This window comes from Marmota monax, unplaced genomic scaffold, assembly GCF_021218885.2.
Source record: "Marmota monax isolate L192 unplaced genomic scaffold, Marmota_monax_Labrador192_F-V1.1 WCK01_AAM20220418_F8-fsc00012, whole genome shotgun sequence".
Lineage (NCBI taxonomy): Eukaryota > Metazoa > Chordata > Mammalia > Rodentia > Sciuridae > Marmota > Marmota monax.
In genome coordinates, this window is record NW_026695227.1 from 11,715,128 (window position 1) to 11,742,848 (window position 27,721).

General features: G+C 35.0%; 1 protein-coding gene across 20 annotated transcripts in view; it reads right to left on the reverse strand.

Annotated features, from left to right (window-relative positions):
• Sox5 (SRY-box transcription factor 5) overlaps nt 1-27,721 on the reverse strand; it is a 983,564-nt gene that overhangs the window by 632,395 nt on the left and 323,448 nt on the right. For all 20 annotated transcript variants that reach the window (XM_058576214.1, XM_058576205.1, XM_058576209.1 and 17 more), the window contains one exon: nt 20,828-20,894. The gene's annotated coding sequence lies outside the window, so the exon portion shown is untranslated. The remainder of the gene's footprint in view (nt 1-20,827; nt 20,895-27,721) is intronic.

Below are 27,721 nucleotides of genomic sequence, written 5' to 3' on the forward strand. Positions count from 1 at the left end.
ATTTGAGGACCAAAGAATATTTTATACATCACCAAGAAAACTACTCTGGTAATTAAGGTTTGACAAACCATGGACTTAAGATGCATCCTGATTTTATATATTAAAATATGGTAAAATTGGGCTGGAGATATAGCTCAGTTGGTAGAGTGCTTGCCTCACATGCACAAGGCCCTGGGTTCAATCCCCAGCGCCACACACACAAAAAAAAGTGTGAAAAAATATGGTAAAATATATCACAAATCAAAGAGTTACAATGTCACCATTTTTACACAGATTATAGAAACTCCAAGTGGAAAAAAACTGATGACCAGATGAAAACAGAAACAAGTATGGTAGGAAAAACCCTTCCTTTGATTGAGATAAAAGTGAAGAGAGAAGAGAATGAGGATCATGTTCTCTAGAACTGGTATGAATTCTCTTACTCTGCCTATATGAGTGGGATAAGTGGTAGCCATGAGAACAACTTAGGACAAGAATGTCAAAGAAGCTGAAATTGATCTGAGTTGCTTCGTCGTCTGCCCCCAATCCAGGCAAGCTACATAGCTCCAGGCAGTCAGAATCTGACATAGAACATTCATATTTTGCTCCCTTATTGAGTTTGCACTTAGTTTCCAGGATTTTTACTTCAGTTTCTCTGTCATCAGATTTTTAATCTTGGTTGAGAATTTAGACTCCTGGGCCAGTCTGCTGCTTCCACCAAGTCTCCCTGATCATCCTCAAGGTATTATCAGTTTGATTGCTGCTGACTCCCTGCAGAAATTTCCAGCAACAGTGCTCCACCCTGTTCCCCGGAATACTCCCTACTGCCAACAGCAAGATATTCAGTGCCTCACAGAACATTTTCCTTCTGTGAGGTGATTTGATGCCTTTGTGTATGAGCTTCCTTGTATGGCTAAGATCTACTCCCATGTCCTTGTGTGTGATTTTCTCCAACGCTCAATTGTCAACCAAATGTAGTCCCAGTTACAATGAGCCCTCATTCTGTCAGGTACAGATATTTTTAGATACCAAGAGATTAAAGGGAAGGACTAAAGTCTTTCATTTATTTATCTTCTATGCCATATATATGGTAAATAGATGGGTTAGAGGAGAGTCGAAGTATCCAGCATCAGGAGAATTTTCAGAGGTTGTGACACTGGGGAGATGGAAGCTCACTCATACAGAACTCAGAACAGGTTCTGTCTGAAGCCAAGATTCCTGGAAAGCTGGGAGAAGTCATTTATAATTAAGGATTATATATAAAACCAATCTGATGAAAGACATTGTTAGTGAGAAGGTACTTTATTATGGTGGAGTTTAGAATTTAGCTTACAAGGTAAAGTTTTTTTCCACCATTTAGTTAAAAATGTTTACATGCATAGGTCTAATATATTAAGATTCATCAATGAAAAGACTGAGACAGGGAAGCTAAGCAACTCAGCCACTTGGAAAGGGTAGAGTTTGTAAGAGCCAGAATTAAACAACAGCTCCTGTGATTCATGGGCTTATGCCTTTCCTACATAGAGTACTGTTGCCAGGACTGCTTTTAAGATTAACAGATAAAATTTATGCTTGGGTTAGGACAAAATACTTTGGATTTTGTTTAATCATTTTTTTGTTGTTGTTGAATAAATAACAAAAATACTAAAAAAAAAAAATCGCCTTCGACCTAATAGGAATATAATAGGATAAATACTTGGTACAATGTTTTTTGGACCAGATGAAGTATCTCCTATAGCAATACATCCAATATAGCTCTTTTAATATGGTTGGCATCGAAAAAATGTTGATTTGATAAAATTTTATCTTTATGTAGATTACAAAAATGATCCTTAGTGAAATATATAACTCAAAACATGGCCATCAAAATTATGACTTATCAAAATATTGCTCTTAAAATCAGAGATATATCCTTCTGCTTTATAATTCCAAATTTAAAGTGTTTATCAATTGATAAACATTGAGAAGAAAAGACTGACATTTAACATGGAAACGAACCATGTCATTCTTGGGTTCAAATGGAACTTTACCAGTTTTTAATTGTAAATGAACTCACACTCTGCTAGACTTCTGTGATCCCTCATCATACCCAGCAACTGTCTTTCATTCATCTTCTCTACCCTCCAGAGTCTTGCTCCAAGGCAAAGGAACACAGGTACTGCTAAATCCTATCCCATAGATGAGATCATATCTATGCCATTATCTGGTGTTCCTCCTGCCATTTATTTCATTTTACTTATTTCTTTATGTATGTCTCTGAAAGAAAAATAAATAAAGGCATACAGAATAAAAGTATGAAACACATTATTAATGTAGGCTAAAATAATGTACATTTAACAAAATCCAGCTCTGGTTTTAAAAAAGATTGAAAGCACACCACAGCTTAAAGCCAAAGAAGGGTGCACACACAAAAATCTACAGCTCCATATATCCAAGCAATGACAACACTAAAATCCCCCAAACAAACAAACAAACAAAAGCAGAACCTGCCGGAAGACATTAGGAAGCAGAATGTAATTACCCATTTGGAAACTGACCAGGACACTGTGGTTAAAATGTGTCTTGCTACAAAGGTTCTGAGGAATCTTTAATGACTACAAATGGTCAGGAACTCATGTCCACACCTCATCTGAGAGACGATGACAACCAGCAGTAAGTCCTCTGTGCCACTAACCCGGGAACTGGGCCGATTCTGACCAAGAGAATAAAGGGCCACCTACAGAAATTGCAGCAACATTTGCTACCCTTGGTTGCTTTTGCAAGATAGTCTGCATGAAGCAACTTTCTTAAATATCTCAAGTATCACTGCCACATCTTAATGTAAATATGTAGTGATATCATTCCTCATTTCTAAAAAGAATTATAACCAATGCTTCTGCAGTCTCCTTGAGTAAAAATTATTAAATCCCAGTCTTTGGCTAATTCTGAGTAATGAATGTGCTGGTATCAGTGAGGCATAAGATGGCCATTGTTTAATCTATGTATGCTTACTATCAAACTAACTTATTTTTGCCTTTTATATTTTTTAAGAAACTGACTCCAGTGCAGTAATTAAAATACATTACAGTTGTGCAAGTGAAATTTGGAAAACTGCCAACGTTTTCAAGAACTTATAATTTTCTTTTTCAGAGGAAAAAGTAGTTTTGACATCTTTGTGCAAAACAATCACTAACAGTTACTTACAATTTCAGGAAAATCACTGTTTTAATCATGACCTTTCAGCTGTCCTTGATTGAAAAAAAATTGGCCACCTACAGAAATAATTCTGTTGGGCCCTCATCTCTCTACTGATTGATGGCCTCATGTGGCTCTACATGTTCACAATTATAAATAAAACTATATAAATGTGGCAGAGCTTAGCTTCCCTCTAACTGGATAATAATAAAACAGTTCTAATTGACAATAAAAGGGATTTTCTTTAAGTGACATCTTTGCCATGTACCTGTATCAAAATCAAATGGTACATTTTTCTCTGATTAAATGTGTATTCTTTTGGTCACCATTCATTCCAACCATTAATTTAGCATCCATTGTGTAAAGGGCACGGTATTACACTCTGTTGGGGGTGATGGGATGTGGATAAAACAGCTTCTGAATTTAGAGAACCTATTATCTGATGCAGTACTCAACCAGCTAACATATAATAAATATGGAACCCATATTTACGTCTGCATGTGTATGCATATGAATAAAAACTAGGTTTGGATAAATATATTGCTATAAGAATATATACTTATACTTATGAACAACATATCAACATATATTTGGATTTATGTGAATACATGTATGTCACACCAGAAGTCTTTTTATGAAAATATTTGAAGTCCTAACATGTTAGTACGTGAGTTTTCAATGGAAATGAAACAAAGCCTCATTCTACTAGTTAAAGGTTTCCCACCTACTGTACAAGCAACAAAAATAGAACTGGCATTCAGGACTCCATTAGAAGTTTATTGAAGCTCTGTGAGATTTGAAAGCTTTTAGGAGTTCAACATAAATCATTCAATATACCAAAAAAAAAAAAAAGACTTAAAAAGATTTCCCCTTTGTATTCAATTTCTATGAGTGATCTCCAATTTACAGCCTTATGCTCGACCCAGAAATTGAATTAATCAATACAATTATCTTTTAGAAATCCCTTTTGTCAACTGCAGTAGTCCGTGGACAAGAAAGGAAGAATGAGAATTCTTGAATTGTAATCTGGGTGGCAAGATGCAGCAATACTGAAGGACTGACATTAGAAATGGGTACAGTACAGGCTTCAATGCTGTTTTGAAGGATTACAAAAACTAAGTGATCCTTTTCCCAAAACCAAAAATCAATTATCCACTAATTGTAGTCTAAAATAAACTATTTCACAGAAAACAATACTAGAAAAATATTTATAGGATCAATTTTTGATCTGAATAATATATAGGATTTGCATTTACAATGGCATGATAAAATAACTTTGTACAAAAGATCAGTACCATTGAGTTAATATTCCTGTTCATTATGATACTGTCAAGTACCTTACTGAAATATTTATAGATCATGGATACTAATGAAAACATTATCCCATGGAAATCTATGCTAAGTCTTTTATTTTGAATAAATTAACTTGTATTTTTGGAAATCATCAAATTATTCATAATAATCAACTTTAAAAATTTCAGCTCACTCTGTTTCTGAAATTTTTTAGTAATATTCAAACCAGAGAAAGGTGAAACAATTCCTCAGCTACTTTAGGATCCAAGAATACTTTCATATGACATGGTCAAGTAATTAGAAAAAAAAGTTTTTTATATTAATTAGTCTTATAATGCATATTTCCTTTGTTCATGTAAACATCTTTCACAAATTTAACATTAAAAATGGAAAAGATCTCAATATCCCTACCTACTTCATTAAAAACAGTTATTCAATTTAAAAATGGAAGCTTGGGACCTAAGTGACTCAAAGAGATATCTATCTAATCTATACTCATCAAGTCTAAACCCAATGATTGCCCAAATCTCCTCTTATGGAACTAAGAGTTGACAAGAATATATAGAATTTTTTGAACTTGACAAATCTGAAAATTCTTGCTAAAAAGAATTAAACTAACCAACAACTTCAATCAACTAGTAAAGGCACTGATGTTAAGGATTTACAACCTAATACTAATAGGAAATATCCTGGAACACATACAGTTTTTCTATTTGCTTGTATATTCTGCATACATAAAACTACTAATAAGTATTTATTTGGTTTGTGCCCAGATTTGTGCTACCTGCTGTGAAGCACATGGTCCTTATACATAAAGCATTTGAAGATCAAGTTTTGATCCAAATAATATATAGAAATCACATTTACAATGGTATGATAAAATAACTTTGTACAAAATGAGAGTAATATTGAGTTAATATTCCTGTTCATTATCATACTGTAAAGTACCTTATTGAAATAACACTCCATGGAAAGTGTTATTTAACATTTTCTAAATGGAGAAATAGGTGGTAGAGGAGATAAAGGTAAGTTTTTATTTAAAAAGGGTTTATCATGTAAAGAACCGACACACTTTATATTTTATTATAATCTTCAACCAAACTTTTCCCTCTCTTATGGCTTAAATGTCACACTCTGCTTTATAAGCAAACTTTAGGATACAAAGAAATAAATAAGTTAATGGAATTTTACTCTGTTGAAGTTGAAAACATACTGCTTCTTACAGAAAATATTCTGATTAACAATTGTGGTTTAAATGAATGACCTTTTCCACTTGGATAATGATTTTTTCTTTGCAAGCAGACCTTTGGGATGTGATAGCTACAGTTTGAATCTTTTTTTAAAATTATTTTTTGTTCTTTTTAGTAATACATGACAGTAGAATGTATTTTGAAATATCATATAGACATGGAGTATAACTTCCCATTCTTGTGGTTGTGTATGATGTGGAGTTACACTGGTGTGTACTCCTATATGAACATAGGAAAGTTATGTCCTGTTCATCCTGTCTTTCCTGTTCTCATCCCCTATGCACATGCTCCCTTCTCTTCATTGCCCTTTGTCTAATCCAATGAAATTCTGTTATTCCTCCTTACCCTCCTTATTGTGCATTAGCATCCACATATCAGAGAGAACATTCACCCTTTGGTTTTTCAGAATTGGTTTATTTCTACAGTTTGAATCTTAAGCATCACCCAAAGTTTCATGTAGTAAAGGTGTGGTCCCCAGCTTGGCACCATTGGGAGCTGGTGGAACCTTAAAGAGGTGGAGCCAAGGGACTGGGGTTGTGGCTCAGTGGTAGAGCACTTGCCTTGCATGTGTGAGGCCCCTGGGATAGATCCTCAGCACCATATATAAATAAACAAATAAAATAAAGTTCTCCTGTCCATCTACAACTAAAAACAATATTCCTCCCGCCCCCCAAAAAGAGGTGGAGCCTAGTGTAAGGTCTTGAGTTCATTGGAGGTTGAAGGGGATGGTGAGATCCTAAGCTCCTCCCCCTTTTTCTCTTCACTTGTTTGCCATGAGCTGAGGGGTTTTGGTCCTTTGTGCACTCCCCTACAGCCCAAGCTGTCCTAAAAGCAATAGGTCTTCCTGATAATGGACTGGAACCTCCATACCTACGAGACAAACAAACCTCTTCATAAGTTTATTACCTCAGTATCTATTACATTAGCAGAAAGATGACTGGCCCAGCCGTACCCATGCTACAACCTCATTTTCAGAAAATACAGATAGAGTCTGTAGTTGTTTATCTGGCTCTCTCTACTTGTCAGGTTTTTTTTTTTTTTTTTTGGGGGGGGGGGAGTGTTCTTGGATCTTTTATTTTGGACATTAATAAAAACTTCTAAATCCATGTGAACTCACTGGGAGCTCCATGAGGGCAGAGTCTCTGTCTTTTCTGCTTAGCATTGGGACCTCAGCATAAGGATGTATGAAATAATACCACCATATGTTTATGTCCTCATTCCAGGTATAGCCTTTCTCATTTGGGTCCCAAGGAACCAGAGGGAATAATCCTGTGCTTTGACATATGGAAAATCACTGTTGCCACTAAAAATTTTGAATGTTTCCAACATTTCTCATTTAAGGAGAAGGAAGGCTCCTAAGAGGAAGAGACTTTAAATGCTAATTCAGTCACCCTGAACTCTGACTCTCACAGGGCAAATCCACAGTGGAGAAGGTGGGGTGGGATGGGAATAAGAGAAAGCCTTTATGTTTAGGCTCGAAGCAAAAAGAGGTCTTTTGGCCTGCTGCCCTCATGGCATTCAGTGAAACAGCAGCCTGCTCACATCCATGGCAAACTGAAATACGGAGAGAAGAATACAGCCATGCCTGCACAGAGGGTCAAGGTCAGAGAAGCTGTGCTGTCCCCTCTTCATCCCAATGCTATGAGTTAGCTGTGGGACAACACTGATGGCCTGATGAGCTCCCACTGAGGACTGCAGTGAGGGGATCCCGACCTGAGCCCCAGCACGGCTGTTATGACTGAGGTCACACAAGACGCCAGCAGGGACAAATGCTATGACTGGAGACTGTGCTAGGACTATGTTACAACTCATCTGCCCCAGAGCAAGATAGGTGAGGGCTGAAAAGTAGACAGCACTTCTCACCTTCCCTCTCATCCTTGAGCAGTTAAGCATATCAATATCCATGTTCCAGCACCAAAATGTCGGAGTAATTACTTCCTGACCCACAATTAAAGCATGCTGCAATTTTCAGTCATAACAGCCAATTCTCTCTGAGTCATACATTGAACCAATTAAACTTAGAATCTCTATGTCTGAACGGATGACTTCTAATGAAAAGGGTGAAAGCTCCTGCCCTGCACATCCAATCATATCTCTGTTTGGTAAATCAGGGGGAGAAGTTCAACTGAATGGCTTGGAAAAGAGCCCATCCCAGCAGATTGTGCTGGGTAGAAATAACACTAGTCTGTCTAGGTAAGATCAGTGCCAATGGTTCCAACTAAAATTAGAAAAAAGGAGACAGTACCTTGGCTCATGCTTATGTTGGAGACAAGACTCTAACTCCTGCTAAAGCCAAATGATGGCAATTCAATTCCTGCCTGCCAGTTGCAAATCCCTACACTACCACTGCTGCACTATCGAAAGACACTTGCAATCCAGTGCATCTAACAAGAGAGGTGATTTCTTAGATTAGTCACTTTGTGGGTTACAGCTCCAGTGCTGGTAAGTCAAAGGTATGCATGCATTTTTTTCTAAGAGGTCATTTCTAAACTATAGGCAGATAGCTGAGAAAAAAATAATCAATAGATCATTATTAATTTAACATCAAGAAAGGATATTATGCATTTATTAATTTTAGAATGTAAAGCCAAAACACCAACAAAATCCAAGGAATAAATGACCCCACTCCTTTAAAAAACATCATCAAAAGTCCCACAACACTTTTACTGCATTTCAATAAATACAGTTTTGCTCTAATCTCATATGTGTCATGAGGCACCATGCCATGGTGGAAAGAAAACTGGGCCAGGAATCAGGATACTTTTTCTGGCTCTGTCACTTATTAACTATGTAAAATGACATAAAAATTTAACCTCTCTAGGTTTTGGTTTCTTGTCTACGAAATCAGTGACTTAGATAAGCATTATCCCAGGTTTTAGATTCTGCATTGCTCCATCATTAGTGATTTAATTTTAAATTGGGTATGATGTTTAACACACATATTGAGTGCAAGGCTTTCATAAATTCTGGGTATGGTAGTCAAATATACATACATATATTAAGGACAAAGGACTCTGATTCTCTGATTCTAATGTGAAAGAATTAGTTTTTTGAAAAAATTTGATCCACTCTGCCATAGCAATACAAATGCTCCCAAATATGAGCAATATTCAGATGTCTTTGCAAATACTAAAACCTTTTGGGCAAAGCCATATAAAGACTCTGACATTACACAAATTATTCTTTGGAGGAAAGCATGCACTGTTTCTTCACAGAAGGAATGCTTCACTAATGTCCCTGAGTAATTCAGGTGCTGGATGAGACAATACACTCAGAAGATTCAACCCAAGGTCTCTGCTACATTTAAAAACTATCTTCATTCTACCTAAGTAAGATAATTTTACTATTGCCCCTATCACCACCTTTGAGATTCTCAAACAATCCACGGAATTTTATTCAAATCATCCTTAGGCTCAAATTGCTAATTGGTATTTCAGTGGTGTGCCAAAACTGGTTGCTGCTCAATCCTTTGGATTTGCTCTTTTCCACTGGTACCCTACTGGAGAACTGGACCTCGAGGCTACCTAGTTAGTGCTGTACTATCAGAGAACCATCTACATGAAAGATAATTCAGAACATGAACATGATCAATGAGATAACCTCTCCCCTGTCTGCTGGCTGCTGGAGTTATGGTTTTACTTCTGATGCTAACTCTGTGATTCTGGGCAAGTCCCACAATTTTTCTGTTAAATGCTATTGATACTGACACTTCTTGAGTATGTGCACTGTAAAAATTATATATTACCACGTCTGGCGAAATGTTTCCACTCCATATTGTGCACTAGTATGGAAAGAAAAATTTATATTGTATCCTATTTTAAGTCTCAGACCCCTTGAATAACTGATGGATTCAGTTAATTTGTGTCCTTCCCTTTTGGGGGAAAAAGTACACCTGAATAATCTTATACATAGAAATTTCATGCAATTTTAGGGAGTTCCCTGACACTAGTAGGAGGTTCATGAAATGAACTCAAGTGAACACCATGATCTACAATATAAATCCTTTGTCTATAATTTACTAGAATATGAATTTGTATTCTGACCATGAGTTTCCTCATCTATAAAAGACATGTAGAAAACAGGTAATCTGAGTTTCCTTATCTATAACATATAGGTCAACTTCTGTGCCCACAATCTGATAACTATTCTGAACATGAAAGTTTTTAACCATTAATTTATGTGAAAACAAGTTTGTGGTACAAAGAACTCTGTGCAACTCAAAATTGCTATTGATCCTTTACCCTCCTTCTTTAATGTTGTCAGAAAGTACTAATGAGTGCTATCCCCACATCACCGGTTCCATCAAGATATGGGAGGTGTGAATCCTGACCTTGCTTCTAACTTGATTCTAAAATTGACTGTACCCCTTATTTCCTAGAAAGCTTCTGTTTGATTACTGATATCTTTACACATGGCCATGAAGTCAATACTTTAGCTCTGCTTTCCCCCATGGAAATATTTTTTTTTTTAACTTGGGGTTTTACATTGACCAGGATACACTTGGTTCTTCATTGGCACTAAATCTTGATTTTCCCATGAATGATTCTTAAAACTATTGTTTTGGGGCTTTATACACCACATTCCTGCTCTCCTCCATTGGTGTGAATAATGAGAAACCATCTTGCTAAGATCCTTATTCCTATTTTATTGGAAAATAGACTAGCAAAATATAAAAGTATAGTAAGTACCCTCGAGGCTTACACAGTGTGTGACAGAGACAGTTAACAGAATAAGACCCAGTTGACAATGGTATATATCTGCCACACTATTGCATTTTTTTTCTTCCTAAAGTCTAGAGATAGCACCTTCATGTATATAAGAAACTATCTCCTTTATGATAATATGGATAATACATGCATATATCTTACTTAAGGCATACATTTTAATTTTTACTTTTTAATTTAACATTCCATTTTGCAATAATTTCAAACTTAACAAAAAAATCCAAAAATAGTATAACGAGCTCCCACATATCCTTCACCCAGCTTCCCCTCACATTAACATTTTACAGATCAAAGCCAAGGGATCCATGCTGGTACCATACTATTAGCTGATCTAAACTCTTGCTGAAATTTTGGTAACTGTCCCACTGATGTCCTTTTCCTGGATCATATTTTGTTGTCATCTTAGTCTCTTTCCATCTGAGATAACTGTTCAGTCTTTCTTTGTTTTTCATGACCTTTAAAATTTTTAAGAGTACTATCCAGTTATTTGTAGTATGTCCTTCAATTTGGGTTGTCTAGTACTTCTCATGCAAATGCATGTTATGCATTTTTAATAAGAACATGACAGATATTAGTTTTTATTCCTTTCTCAGTGGATTATCTGAAAGACACATGATGCTGATATATCTCATTACTGGTAATGTTAACTTTGATCATGTTTTAGCTTGTGTCTGCTAGGTTTTCTTATGAAGTTACTACTTTCCCTTTTGTAACTAGTAATTATTTTCACAGAAGATATTCTGACTTTATGTAAATATATTTATCATATTTTTATCCACTAATTTAGCATTCATTTGATGATTCTTACCTGAAACAATTACTAATTTAGTAGTAAACCAAACAATAATTCTATTTCCATCATTTCTTCTATATTTATAAAGTGGTATTTTACTATTTAAAAAGAACTTTCCTTTATCTCTCATTTATTGATTCATTTTTCATAATACTATGGGCTGTATTGAATATAATCCATTACTAGCATTATTTTCTTGCTCAAATGTCCCAGATTTGGCAATTGGGAACCACTTCAAGTTGGCTCCTGTATTCCTTCAACATGTTTCTATCAGCTTTTATGTCCTTCCTTTCTTTTTGGCACCACAAGATGTTCCATCTTCTCAGCATGTACTCTTCTGGCTCAAGCCTTGGAATCATCCATTTCTACAAGAATTCTTGGTTTCTTTTAATGGTGAATGGTATTTAGAAACCAAGATCTAGGTACCAGGTATGCTCATCATTATTGGGTTGTAATTGCTTCTAGGCCTTCTCAAAAGATAGAGTTAGAAATATATAAATGCATACACATGTAGCCCTATTTCTTTATTGGTGAATCGGTGTACCTGTGATATATACATTTTTTTTTCTTATTAATAACTCAAACCCTACAAGGGTTCACTCTAGTCATTTTTCCTCCTTGAACATTGAGAAACATGACTCTCATTTTCTTCAACCCAGGGATACACTGGAAACACTTTGAGAAATGCTAAATCTCACATCTGTATAAAGAAGAATCATTAACACATATTTTATGAGAAACAAATATTCTAATTAGAGTAAAACAATTCTTTTTTTGTTTGTTTGTTTGTTTATTTTTTCCTTAATCTAGAATCAAAAGTACAATCACTGGTAAAGTTACTTGAGTTACTTCTTTTTTTCTCACCTCTTTCCTTTGTAATTTCTATGAATACAGTGAAGTTTGCATGAGTGTGTATCTCACATGGGGATCTCTAAACACTCCAGTTCATTTTATATGTTTTTTGATTATGACAAACATTTACACAATTCTATAAAGCAGAATTAAGCAAAAATAAATAAATAAATAAACTTAAAAAATACATCCAGCTAATTGTGATTCTCCATCATCTTTCCTACATTATTTCCATTCTCTCCATTCCCATTTTCTAGGCCCAACCCTTGCCATCATCAACTTCATGAATATAGTTTATCTTTTTTGCTTCTGAAAGCACGTACATGTGTATATTTATCATATGTATGTATATATATGTATGCATATGTGTGTATATTTTTTTTCACTTTTCTCTTTTTTTCACTTAATATAGCACCAAAATCATTAAATCTGTTTTGTTTTTCTTTTTCTCACTGCTTGCAAAAATGCCATAATGTATTCAGCTATTCCTCTCAACAAGAAGATTGGGATAGTTCTTAATAGTTTACAATTATAAACAATGCCACAAATGAATAACCTAGGGCTTATAATTTTCATCTTGTTGAATGTGTATCTTCAGAATGAGCTCCAAGAAGTAAGATTATTGGCAAAGGGTTAAGTGTCCATGCAGACTGTTAGATATCAACAATTCTTCTCCAAAAGTCTTGTGCCAGTTTATATTCCAATAGCAATGTATGAAAATAAAGTCTATGTTTTTAACTCTCCCCCAAATTATTTTAGCAAAGATGCTGAGCACCCATTGAGTGGTTAATTAATATTTACCTTCTCTCACGGCCTATAGATGTTGTCTAAGCAAATACACTAACAGTAAGCGGAAAACTTCTATAAATGTGAAAGGCAAAGAAATAACAAGGATCTGAGAAACACACTCTTAGAAGAAAATTAGTTGGCTTCTGTTACCCCAGCTCAGAATGAAAATGTGCTTAGTGCCTTAACAATTTAACAAGAAGATTCTATAGTATTTTTTTCCCACAGCCAAGATTAAGCTCAACTTTCTTTCTGTCCCTAAGATCCTTACCCATTTTACAGTAAGTGGCATGCAGGAACTTCAGTCATCTACTTACATATCTGTGTTACATTAGACTTTTTTCATTTTGAAGTGTCAACCATATATCAATCGATAAAATTTTCTAAACTCCCAGCATAATGCTCAACATGTAGCTTTCTCTGATAGAATTTTGTTAATGACTTAAGATAAAACATGAACATTTTCTGAATACCAGACACCATCCCAAAAGTTTTCCATGTATCATTTCTTTGCGCCTTCATAACAATCACATAAGGTTGGTTGTTTTATTATCTCTATTTTGTAGCCAAGGAAACAAAAGCTTAGAGAAAGCAAACTTCTTGCCTGATAGACTATTAAAAAAAAAAAAAGAATTGGAATTTGAACTGAGGACTACCTCATCCCAAAGTGCATGCCGCCACATTGTTCCCCACCTAAAGGCAGAGGGAAATAGGAACCTTCCTCTCACAGTGCCTAAGGTAAGGCCAGAGTGAATTCTATATATAGGATTTCATTAATAATGTGTCACTCTTAAGAAGGAAAGAAAAGGTGGTGGTTTTAATGGTTTCCAAATAAACTTAAAAGCTTTCTGAGTTTTTTACCACTTGGCAAACCAAACCTTGGCTCTTCTGATACATACACACATTTATTATACCCTAGTGACTGTGGTTTATGTACAAGCATCCTATTAAAAGAGTTTTTAAAAGACCAAAATGTGATTTCCTTTCTGACAGCAAAGGAAAAATAAAAAGATGTCCTTTGCCCTCCTGTTCTAATCTGTGTTTGGAAGTCAAGTCTGCAGTTCCCAGAACTCTATCACCAGCTTGTTACATTTCCATAAATCTGTCCAAGAATACAACACTATTCACCCAAAAAATGTAATATTAACTGTATAACACATGCACACGATACCTGGATCCAGTTTGCCCTCATTTTGTATATAAGTGAAAATAAAGCACTGCTTTAACTCTTAGAAATGACAATATCACATTATTGAGATAAGTGCCACTAAATCATTATTGAAATTCTGATAGCATTTGCCTTACTGGTAAAAGAAAATTACCTGTAATGCATAGTTTAAATAATTACTTTTAAACAAAAGCTTCTTTTCTGCATTGCTTATTTATCTTTTGAGACCAACTCAGCAGTGCTATGTATTTTATTAAAATTGCCTTCAGACTGCTAATGGCAGGGCGTCTGTTAGCTCAGGAAAAGTGATGGCAGTTTGACTCCTATTCCTAATATTGGGAGTTAGTCCAGACACTTAAGAGCCAGAACTCTGCTGTGCATTTGACTATGTTATCAACACTTTACTTGCTAATGATACTAGTGACAGCATTTCAGTATGATGGGTCAGACTTAAATAGGAAAGCATATAATTGTGCTTACAGAACCAAAGAAATCCCTCCTTTCAACCCCCACCCCCCCACACACAAATCCCTTTTATCAACATATCAGTTGGTGTTAAGCTTCATGACTGGGAATTATTTGGTAAGCTTCTGCTCAATATTTTTTTCCTTCTCCACCTTCCACCTTGAATGGGGAGCCTCCATGAGCACCTGATATCTACCCGTTCAGAAAATGACAACTGAAAGGTTTCCTGTGGAGCAACTGTGTGCCAACTACCCAGCAGAAGGTCATGCTGATGACTTCCCTGTGGCTTTTATTTTCCCCAGGGAAATCCACAGCCAGGGCTGACTGCTTGCCAAATATGCTGAGTGCCACAAACCAGCAGTGCTAAGAACCCCCCATCCTTCTTGATGGGAAGCGGTAAGCAACTGTGCTGAACACCTGTGTCAGCTCCCGTTCCTGAGGACACCTCAGGCAAGCTCTCATGAAGCATTCAGGGATGGGGCTCCCCTCTTCTAACTTGCACTTCTGTCCAAAAAGTTCTCAGTAGTCATATGACAGTAGTTATGTCTGGCAGATCTTTGTAACATCAGTGTGTTTAACTACTGTTAAAGAGGATGATTCAAATGATCCATGACCTAGAAATTTTACTACATGCATCTAAAGAAAACTAGAATAGTGAGTCTTTGCTATTATTGTACAAGTAAAGGTAGTATTTTCCACCACTTCCTTTTTAAACCCACTCCAAACAACTTGAGGAAGAGGAGGCTTATTCTGAGTTGTGGATGGCATGATTCCACAGACAAGATCAAAGTCAGTCTTTCCAGTAAGAAACAGAATAATATGCCAAGTTGAACCCATGAAAATGTTATTCAGAAATGAGATGGTGGAATTTCTAGGCAATATAATAGAGTTCTTTCAATTAACAGTAAGAATATATTTATGAATGAATGAACACAAAAATGATTTTCAATAAAAAGTCATTTTATTGAAAAAAATAATTTCAAAAAAGTTCCATAATCTAAAAGTGATTATATTTTAGTGAGCCAATAAAGCCTGTGTTTAGTGCTTACTGTTCACAAGCCACTCAGGCAGGCCCTGTGAAGAAATTAGAAATAAATAAATGAGTGAATGAATAAACCAGAGCCTGCAATAGGACCAGACAGTTTGTAAAGCAGCAGAACCACAATCCAAACTTCAGTTTCTTTTCTTTTCACTGTTCCACATAATCTTCTTCCAAAGTACATATGACATTCAGTCCCCTGGTCTTTCAGAGAGTTCCCTCAGGATGGATAGCCCTTCCTCCACTATGAAGGAAACAGTCGCCAACATGTTTCAATTCACATAGCTTCATCCTCAGTTCCATGCCAGGTTCCAGCAACACTGACCTGGAGTATTTCCTTACTATACTAATACTGGTACCTCAAATGTAAAGACTCTCAAAACAGTTCATTCCTGTGCCTGAAACTGAATAAATCAATGAATGCTACTTTTTAAAAAATTTATTTATCTGTGAATGGCATAGCCTTTAATTCAGTTACTTGGGATTAAAAATCATTCTTTATCATTCTTTAACATCATCAATCCTATTGAGTCCATCTTCAGATTTTGCTCATATCTATCCCACATGTTAATATTTTAGTTCTGACTTTTTTGCCAATTTGCTTATGATTGGATTAGTCGTCCACCCTCCCTCTTACAGCCTCTCTCCTTTTATCAACCTCATGTTAACATCACATTAAGTAATTAATTTAAGGTACAGCCCTAAACACCACCTCATTTTTTCCGAAACAAATATTTTAAGTGGCTTTCCAAGTCTTGTTGAGCTAAGGCAAACATTTAGCATAGAGATTCAAAATCCTTTCTGAACTGGGCCCAGTTTACAGTCACTTTTGTATACCGTAAACAGAATCCAAACTAACTCAAACCCAATGAGGCTCTCAAAAAACTAGAACCTTAAATTCATACTTGACAATCTTCCCAGTGTACACATCTGATGAGCAAAATCATATGCATTCTGAAAGGCTCAATCCAACCACTAGATGACTATGGAACTTTCTGTTTTCTATGAACCCTGAGTTCCTCAACTTTCACCTGTGCAGTCCTTTTATACCCTTTCGACAATGTATGTCACATTATGATCATTTGGTTACAGCTCTTCAAACCAAATTTATTTAGTACATCCTATGAGCAAAAACAATTTGAAAGAATATTAGGAAGACACACTCATTTTCTGTGAGAAGCAAAAGGAACAGAATCTTCCAAAACAAAGTGGAGTTGGTGGGGATTCATTCATACAGTTGAAGGACCCTGAGGACCCAATAAAATAATGACTAAAAAGTACCATTAGATTTAGGGAGATAGAGGTTACTGATAACCCGAGCAATATCGGGTCTGATATAAGTTGAGGAAGAGTAAAAAGGAGAAAAAGATGAAAACAGCCATAACTGAAGAAAGAAGTAAGATTAGAAGAAAGATTTTAGTTATTCAAAATGGAGAAGTTGAGTATATTTTAAAAATTGAAGTTCCCAGATAAGAAGGAGAAGTTGAAAAAGCTGGAGAGGAGGATGAGTTTCCTGAGTGACCTGAAGAAGTGGGATTAAGCATGGGTGGAAGGACTGGTGCTCATGAGAGATGGAGAATCTGCATGGAGATCTGAGGCAGATGGGTCTAGAGTCACTCCAGACTCAAGGGCAATTTTCAGTGTGTGTGAAGTAGAGGCCAGCATAACCTCTCCAAAAGATGATGTCAAAAAACACTTTATTTATTTATTTTTTACATTCTCAGTTTAACATTAAAAGTATTTTTATTCCTACGACCAATAAGGGAAGAATTTAGAATAGACAAGAATTTTCTGGAAAATGATACTAAATATTCATAAACAGAGAAATGTGTGTGTTTGTGTGTGTGTATGTATGTGTATATATCTATATGAAATATATAATTTTCCATAACAGAAATCTATAGAAATAGAAATGCATAATTTTCAGTAATTTACATAATTAGCTAAAACTTTAATAAGTTTCTAATATACAGATTTAAAACTTTTGAAAACAATTTTAAAAAAACTTCTTTGGTGGTTTAAAACTGCTGAGACAAGAATGCTTAAAGAAGCAACTTTCACATTCCAAATTCCAGTTACTACTTTGATTCATCACACAATAGGAATGATAATGGTATAAATGAGAACTCTTCTTCCTATCAGTAATATCTTCTCTAAGCTGATAATTTTTTCTGAAAATAAACATGGAAATTGTCCTCTATGACTATGAAATAGTGCCCTTATTTTATCATTTGTATGATAAACAGTTACCCCCTAATATATACCACTCCTTATAAATAATAATAAAATAATAAAACCAATTTCTATTCCTTACCTATGGATATAATGGCTTAACAAATGTAAAGGAAATACAGAGATGGAGTAACACTGCTCATTTGGTATATTCAGTCATTTGGTAACAAACTCAGGGCCTAAGTCACACAACTAAAAAGTTTCAGAGCTGCTTCCAGAATACATGCTCTCTAATTCCTACCAAATTATTTGTTGTTGTTTTTAAACTACTCAATGTTTCCTCCTAACAAATAATCTATGGACCATATGATAACAAAAATATAACATAATTTTAAAATCTTCCCTTGCAAATAGAAGATAAATTTCCGTACTAGTTTGTGGATTTAACACCAAGCTATATACTTTTGGTTGACATTATAAATGGCAAACAAATGAGAAATTCAGGTGAGCAAAGCAACTCATCAAATGCACACAATTTTTAAATACATATAATTATCATTAATATCCCTATTATGAAATAACTTATTATAAAAAGCCAAATAACATAATAAATTCTAAGGAATTTCAAAAGTTTTGCAAATTAAGGATATGGGAAAGGAAAAGATGGCTGTACTAATCTAACATTAGTTCCTTGAACACAATTATCAGTCAATATTTTGATTAGAAACTGTTGCCCTGATTGTGAACTTAAGCATGTTTTGATTTATAATTTATGTTCTGTCTATAAAGAGAAATTTTAAAACTGTTGTATACAAACAATAGGTCAGAAAAATGATTAAGACATGTGACTTAGCATGCCTCTCCTCTGCTAAAATCCCTTTAATTCTAAGGGAGAGTTCCATCTCAGGGAGAATAATAGTCAAGACCCTATTGAGGTCTACCAGCCTCTTCATGGAGGCATATCACTGTCCCCAGGTTCATCTCCCACCTGTCTGCTCCTCACTCTCTTCCAACCTTGACTCCTTGCCATTTCTTCAACACCGCAAGTCACACCTCACATTTGCTCTCTCATTAAATCTCCCCCCCACTTTATCTAAAAGGCTCCCTCTCTCATCCCATTCATCAAAGAGGCCTTCCTTAGTGTATCTGAAATAGTCTCCCTGTGTTCCTTATTTAGCCTGCATTATTTTCCTTGTTTAGTATTTAGCCACATTGACATTTATATCAAAATCTTTACTTTATTCTTTCTTTCACTGGAATTGAATCCCTACAAGAGTAGAACTTTCCTTATGTGAATAAATGAATGAATGAATAATCATCTTTTTGTCTAGGAAAATTTTTCCAGAAATGACTTTTGAAAAAAAAAATTTAAACTCTTAATTTTTTTCAAATATCAGTACAATCCAAAGCAAAACAGTAGAATCAATTATATTCTTTATGCAATTATAAATCGATGAAGGTGGCAAATCAGAGGGTGCTTGTATGTACATGCAAAATGTACACAGTACGGTTTGCATTCCATGATCATGAGAATAATATAGTTGGTCTGCAATACATCAAGAATCAATTTAGCTGTTACTAGAGTTTCCTATGACACTGGGTGGTAATTTAGGTGTGTAGAATAAGTGGACTGAACTGAGGATCTTTCTACCTCTTCAGACTTTAGTGATCCATGAGATGTTTGTCTCCACCTTCTTCATTTTGCTTCCACAGGAAAATCTCAAACAACAACTATATCTAAGGGCCATATTTACATAACAGCTGAATGCCAAGCACTCTTACCACTTTGGGCTTCAGTTTATTTGGTTTTAATGTTTAGTTCAGTGATATTTATAAACTTAAAAATTTGAGATGCTTATTATCAGAAAACTCTTTATGAAAGTATCCCTCAGAAGTGGTTCTCAACTCTGCAAGAATCAGCACAAACCCACTTACAAACCTAGTTGCATGGGAAAATCATTTTGAACACAGTTTTTTTCAAACTTCTTACCTACTTGAAGAGTAGACTTGAGCATCCGCAGTACATCAAGATATACTTGAAATTATATTTCCTTTAACTAAAGGGTAATATTCGGTCAAGGTACATGCCAACAAAATGTGTCTCATCCCTGATACTAATGCTAAAAAGTAACAAAGGCTGGGGAGCATCCATGCAGAAGAGTTTTAAGCCCACATTCTATTTAAGTGAATCATTTACATGAAATCCAATCAGACTGAAGGACAAAGGCACTGATCTCTGTGTGAGGAAAACTGTATGACCTACACATAGTTTCTATACAGGAGACCTGAATGTCGAGGAGCTAAGACAAACTTTGGGGAGTTACAGAAGTGGTAATGCTGGAGAATAGCAGAGAGGAAGAGATTCCCCAAGTCTTCTGTAAGTAGCCAGGCAATAGTATTGAGAGTTGAAATCACTGTTTAAGACAACAGAGAGAACCAGGAGATAAATGAAAAGTCATCATACATACTCCAGGTATCACCCAGGGCAAAGGGCAACATGGCCTCCACTCACTGAGGAGAGCTGCCATCTTCTCCCAATAACTTGCTCCTGGGAGACCCTTCAACTTCAGGGTCTGTGTATACAGAAATTGTCTCAAATTTTAAGTAAGCCTTATTTTATACATGACAGTCAACATTCAGCAGCTAAAATTATTGTTAGCAAACAGATGGACTTCAAAGAGTGTCAAGAGATTTTCGAGGTGAGCCTTAGTGCAAAGAATACAGCAGGTTAAAAAAAAAGGAAATTTGGTTTTATAACCCACTGCCCTCCCACTGCAATCACTCACTATGGATGGTTGATATATTTTAAGAATTTGATTATGGGAAATTCATCAGTCTTCAATTTAAAACAGCTTATATAAGGTTTAACAGAAATCAAGATATCTATATATATTATTAGGTTAAATGTTTTCTCCTATTTTTAAAAGTTTATTTAAATAATTTTGCATATTTAAATCCTAAAAAGAGGATACCCAAAGGCTGGACTTATGATATAAGAGTGTGAGTCACATTTTGCCAAACTCCAGACGTCCCAAGTAAGCACATATAAGAAATACAACTTGCAAGAGATTTAAGAACTGTAGAATTTATGCCAAAATAAAAACTAACAAATAAAAATGACAGTTTTCTGACCTGTTGAGTCTTCCAGTCCAATATCTCCCACTCCTGGTGTCCTTGGTATTATCTACTTCTTGCAATGCTAAAAAAAAAGAAAAAAAGAAGGGATATTAAAGTCAATCCAAAATTTGCCAATGAAAAAATTAAACATCACAAAGAGAGTTGAAGAAGACTTTTACTACAAAAATTTAGAAGACATATTAATTTGACAACAAAATGGTTTGTTTATTAGACTAGATTCATTGCCATACAGCGTCACTCATAGGACTGTGCCAGTTAATTTTTGATGAATGAATAACCAAACAACAACAAAAAAACCAAACATTCATTTACGTATTTTCTTGAATATTTTTATTTGTTCTTTCTATATATACATGACAGTAGAGTGTATTTTGATATATTATACATACATGGAGTATATAACTTATTCTAATTAGAATCCCATTTTTGTGGTTGTAAAACCAAACATTTATTAATGACATTTCAAACTATACGGAGGGTTGAAATATAAAAATATGAGCTAGATAGTCTGAATTCACAGTAATTAAATCATTTAATTTTTTTATATTATTGAGTTATGTGCATGTCTCTGTGTATATACATGTATGCAATCATACACATATGTATGTAGCCTATGGTGATCCTGCGGTTAATTTTATTGAGATAGTCAACTACAACCATTGTCATAGTCCATGACAGTCAACTTGAAATTATTCTTAAAATACAGAATTATATGTAGCTTTAGGGAAAGCATTCTAATGAGCACTAAAATTTATTAAATTTGTATCTACTTGCATTTAGCAAAGCATGGCGTTAAGTTGTACTAGGATGCTAGGTATAAGAACAAACAGTTCAAACTCATTGGATAATTTTAGGTTGAAAACAACACTAGAAAAAAAGCAAAATAAAAACAGAAACACCATTTTTATATTCCATCATTTTTCATCACATGTAGATTTCATTGTCATGAAAATAGAACTTAGTCATTAGTCCCATAAAGAAAGCAAAGTGTTTTTGAAAATTTATCTAACCTCCTGAAGGTGTATTATTTCCAATAGGAATGATAGTACTCTAAGCTTATTGTGACTCCAAAAAATCCAAAATGTTTTCAACATATATAACTTGTTAATATTTTACTATTTATTTGTGAATGTACAATAATTATTTTCAGACCAAGTTCATCCATTAGTCTTCACTTTTCAAGCTTGCCCCCTAAGACTAGATCCCATGATTTCAAGAGTTTAAGCATTTATTAATGGTATTTGGAATTATCAAATAGGCTTCTCAAATTTGAACAAATAATTTATCAAATAGGCTTCTCAAATTTGAACAAATAATAATAAACATTTTTTTTTTGCCCTAAGCTGGCCCTATATTCTCAACCAGATTACATGTTCAGCATTTTTTTAAAGAGAGAGAGAGAATTTTTTAATATTTATTATTATTATTATTATTATTAGTTTTTGGCGAACACAACATCTCTGTTTGTATGTGGTGCTGAGGACGGAACCCGGGCCGCACGCATGCCAGGCGAGCACACTACCGCTTGAGCCACATCCCCAGCCCCATGTTCAGCATTTTTAAAATAATACTTGAAAAATTATACTTTTAGGTTATGGAATACCACTTCTTAGATACTTGTCTAGCATACTAAACTGCACACAGATTTACAGGACTCTAGGACCAGGTGACTTGTATGTCTTTTAATTATTTTATAAGACTTTTCATTTCAAAGAGCCTCAATGGTTTTGTGATTTCTGGAGTACCTAAGTTGTTTTAAGGTACATAAAAGGGTACAAAGAATTACATCCTATAACTAAGTGGGATTATCCAAGGGATGCAATGTTGGTTTAATATTTAAATATCAAATAATACAATACCATATTAATGAAGGATACACTCATACAATCATCTCAGTGGATTCTGAGAAACATTTGATCAAATCCAACAACCTTTCTTCATAAAAATGATTGACAAAGGGATGGGGTTGTGGCTCAGTGGTAAAGTGCTCGCCTAGCACGTGCGAGGCCCTGGTTCAATCTGCAGCACCACATAAAAATAAATAAATAAAATAAAAACATTGTGTCCATCTACAACTTAAAAAAAAAAGATTGGCAAAAGTAGCCAGAGTAAGAAACTTCCTCAACCTATTAAAATGCATTATGAAAAACTTAATGATAACACTTAATAGGAAAAGCTGATTGCTTTCCCCCAGATCAGGAACAAGACAAGGAAGCCTGCTGGAACCACTTTTAATCAACACTGTTTTAGAGGTCTCAGTCAAGTTCACTGGAAAGTAAAGGAAGTAAAATCATCAAAATTCTTGAAGGAAGAAATACAACAACCTCTATTTATAGACAACATTATTTTTATGTACAAATCTTTATATTCACCAAAACACTGCAAGAACTAATGACCAAGTTCAGTATGGTTCAGAGTACTTGATCAATATGCAAATAACAACTGCATTTCTATACACTAGCAATGAACATTCTGAAAATGAAGTCAAGAAAATAATTCCATCTACAATAATATGGAAAAGAATATAACACTTAGATACAAATTTAATAACAGGAACAGAAGACTTGTAAATTATAAACTAAAAACAGCACTGAAAAATGTTAAAGAATAACTTAAAAATGAAAAAGAAATCCTATATTCAAGGATCAGAAAGCTTAATAATGTTAAAATGAAAATTTCCCCCCGTTTATCTACAGACTCATCACAATCCCTTATCAAAATCCCAGCTGTGTAGGGTGTGTATGTGTGTGTGTGTGTGTGTGTGTTTTGCAGAAACTAAAAAATTTATCATAAAATATTTATGAAAATGCAAGAAATCTAAAATAGCAAAAACAATCCTGAAACAGAAGAATAAAGTTAGAGGATGCATCCTTTCCAACTTTGAAATTTACAGCAAAGCTACAGTAGTCAAAACAATGTGATACTAGTATAAGGATATACATATAGATCTAATGGAATAAAATTTAGAGAACAGAAACTGACTATACATTTATGGTCAATTAAATTCTGATAAAGTTGTCAAGAAAAACCCAAGGAAAAAAAGAATAGTTGTGGTATGATGATAAAAAAAACAAAAACAAGAAAAATTCATTTTTGTCCTTGGTTTCTAGAAGAAAGCTTCCAAAATTCTTATAATTCCCTCATAGATTAGTCTTAGTTATGCTAATTATGCAACTCCAGGTAGGGCCCCTGGATAGCTTCAGCACCTAGATATTAAAAGACAAACAAGGAAGAAATAAACAAAACATGGGATTAGAGGACTGGGTCCAGGCTCTGTGGTACACACCTGTAATCCCATAGACTCTGGGTGGGGGTCTGAGGCAGGAGGATTGTAAATTCAAAACCAGCCTCAGCAAAATTTAGCAAGACCCTAACCAATTTATTGCAACTCTGTCTCAAAACAAAAAATAAAAGGGCTGGAGATATGGTTCTGTAGTTAAGCACCCCTGGGTTCAATCTCCTGCACAAAAAAAAAAAAAAAAGAAAAAAAAAAGAGGGCTGGACTTTTCAGTCCTCCCCATCTCAAATCTTTGTAATTTATCAAATAATTATCAAGCAAACAGTCAAAGCTCAATAATGCCAATCTGTTCCAAAGAAATTCTATATAGTACAAGTAAAGAGATTTTTAAGTGTGGTCTTGTTCCTTCAGGTAATGAATAAAAATGCCATATTTTCTCTACCAAGAATTCGTTAATTCTGGCTACCCCAGCATCCCTGCTGCAGTGCTTATGTGTGACTATTGGAAAGTTACTTAATGTCCATCTCCTTGCCTCTTAGATGGGGAACAGAATAACTCAAAGAATACTTACTAAAATTAAATTTGTTATTGCATGTCAAGTCCAAGACTACCAGTCATAAATGCTCAATGTGAGACCATTCTATTATTCTTAGTAATTTTTTATGCTGAAGAAAGAATATATACAGGTATTCTAATTAAATGTTAGAAGGTATATGCATAAGGGAAGATAGTTTTGTACATATGTGGGCAAATCCAGGGCTTCTCCTTTTGTATCTCATAGAAGCCAGCAGAATGAGGGTCTCTGATTGGTCTGGACTGTATCTGGTGCCTTTGGGGTAGGCGAGAATGAAGCAGCATTTCTTCCAAAGGAAAAGCTGTATGGTGGAGGTGTTGTGGTTCTCTTTCTAGAAGAGTGGTAAAGAATGCTGAGAGACAGAACTATTGTCTCCCTACATGAACTATGTGAACAGGGATAGTCTTTGCCATAATTGAGGTATTTTAAATTAACTAAACTCAAAAGATGTTAAACAACAGAGTGATTTATGTAAACCTATAACTCTTTAATAAAAAGTCTTTAGGTTCAGCTTGTAGCCTCCCTTACCTTTCATATCTGACTGACCATTAACTACTTATAAACTGTGGCCCCTCCTCCTCTCCATTTCCACAGCTCTGGCCCTGCCCCAGGTTTTTGGTCTTCTCTCACATTGACCATCCTGACTATTGTGAGCAAGCCCTTTCTCCTTACTGAGTCTCCTCGCTCCAGGCTTGAACCCTATACAATAAGCAACTTGAGTACTTCTACATTCTTCTCTGCTTCCTCTTCCTTAAGACTCAACAAAATTCTATCTTCTCAGCAAAACCTCCTCTCTCCAAGTCATACTGAGGAATTTCCCATTTCACATAATGTATCAATGTAGGTTAGCATATGGATGGAAATATTCAATTATAAATTATGTTAAAATGGCACACATTTTTATTGTAATATGAGATGCTGGAAAGGTGTATTGAAAAGGGACCTCTCACATATGGCTGGAGGAAGATCCAAATAGTTTAAATTTTAAAAATACATATGTTGGTCATATATACAAGCCAATGTACATATTCATATGTAATTTAATATCTGAGATACATATAGGAAAATAATTTTAAAAATAAGAAAACCTTATATACAACCATATTCACCTCAAAATTATTGATAATATAAATTATTGATAGTATAAAAAAGGAATAAGCTGAAAATGGCTATCAATAGGGTATTAGAGAAATAAATAATAGTTTCCCTATTAATGTGTCAAGAAAAATGAGGCTTAGTAAGAAGCAGAGCACAAATTAGAACACAGAGTCCTGTGTGTTTCCTGTCCAAAAGTTCCTAAACACTAATTTTGCTCTAAAACATTAGTGTTCTAAAATATTAATTTTGGCTAATAGGCAAAGAATCTGTAATTTATATAATCGACATACAAACACAATATAGAAAAGATTCAAAGGATGAATGCCCAAATATTACGATGTTAATTTTATAACTATAGGAATTTCCTGCTTTCTTCTTTTGCTAATCTCCATTTTCTAAATATTTTTCCAATAAATTATATCTTTTATAATAATAAAAGGCTATAAAATAAAATATATGCACAAATTATATGCTATTATTGAAGTGTGGAAAAAACAAAATTAAGTTTTGCAAAGGATCTGAGTAGATACCTGGTACCCTCATCACCTAGTCTCCCCCTACAGCCCACAGACCTCTACTGGGCCAGCCTGTCTAGATCTACTTCCTATGTGTTATCAAAAGTCTTCTTTAAATCCTATATACTGGACATTTTATCTATACTGGCTTTTTATTTCACAATCACCCTATGAAGTGGATGTTATTAATGCAACCTAACAAATTGCCCAGGTAGTGAACAGTTAGGTGGGGGCACTTAACCACTGAGCTACATCCCACCCCTTCTTTATTTTTTATTTTGAGACAGGGTCTCACTAAGTTGCTGAGGGTGACTTGAAACTCTCAATCTTCCTGCCTTAACTTCCTAAGCAGCTGGGATTACAGGTGTGTGCCACTGCACCTGGCCAGAGCTGGGATTTGCACCCAGAACTGCTTAACTTCAAAATCAATTTTCCTTCCAATAGATCTCTTCAAAATATGCCTCTGTATCATTTCCACGTTTTGTTTTCTAGTATAATATATTAAAGTAATTGTTACTACTCTGAAAACGAGCTTCTCAGGGCACAGTAGAAAAACTATGTAAAGTGACAGCCTCCCTTACCCCATCTGTCACCTCCTCTCCTCCATTTTCTTTTCTTACATATAGCACTTACCATTTCTAAAACTAGTTTGTTTTGTGACTTTGCCTATTTTGTCCATTGCTTTACCTCTAGCACCTAAAACATAGCCTGACTTAAAATAGGAGTTGAATAAATACTTAAAATAAAAATGTATTTGTGAGAATATGTGCAAATCCTTCTCTTTACTACATAAGTCCCTCTTAAATCTACTAGTTTCTCAGCTTAAAAATCTGTACTTGAGACAGGAGGATCATGAGTTCAAAGCAAGCCTCAGCAAAAGCCAGGTGCTAAGCAACTCAGTGGGACCCTGTCTCTAAATAAAATACAAAATAGGGCTGGGGATGTGACTCAGTGGTTGAGTGTCCCTGGATTGCCCTAGTCCTCCCCCAAAAGAAAAATCTATACATCTTCCTGAGAAGTACTTACTTCAGATACTTACTGAGAATCTAGTATATCCCAGATACTGTTCTAAGCAATGTGATCATAGCAAGGAAGAAAACAGACAAAAATCTTTCATGCTGGTGAGTAAAGAAAGACATGAATACAATCCAATGTGTAGATGGCAATAAGTACTTTGAAAACAAACAAAACAACTTGTGGTTAGGCCTCTGAGAGAAGAATCTTCAATTTTAAGTAGGGTAAAAGGAAAGGAAAATACCTGGGTGAGGAGGTAAACGTGTAAGATGTATAAACGGAGAGAGAAACTTTTCAGGCAAGGGAACAGCAAGATAGCTTGATTACCTTCTCAGAGTGGTTGCAGTACAGTAATGGGAGAGTAACAGGAAGTAAGACTGGAAAATTGGGGACACAGGCTGTGTAAGAACTCGTGGGTCATTATAAGGATGCAAGCTTTTGTACATAGG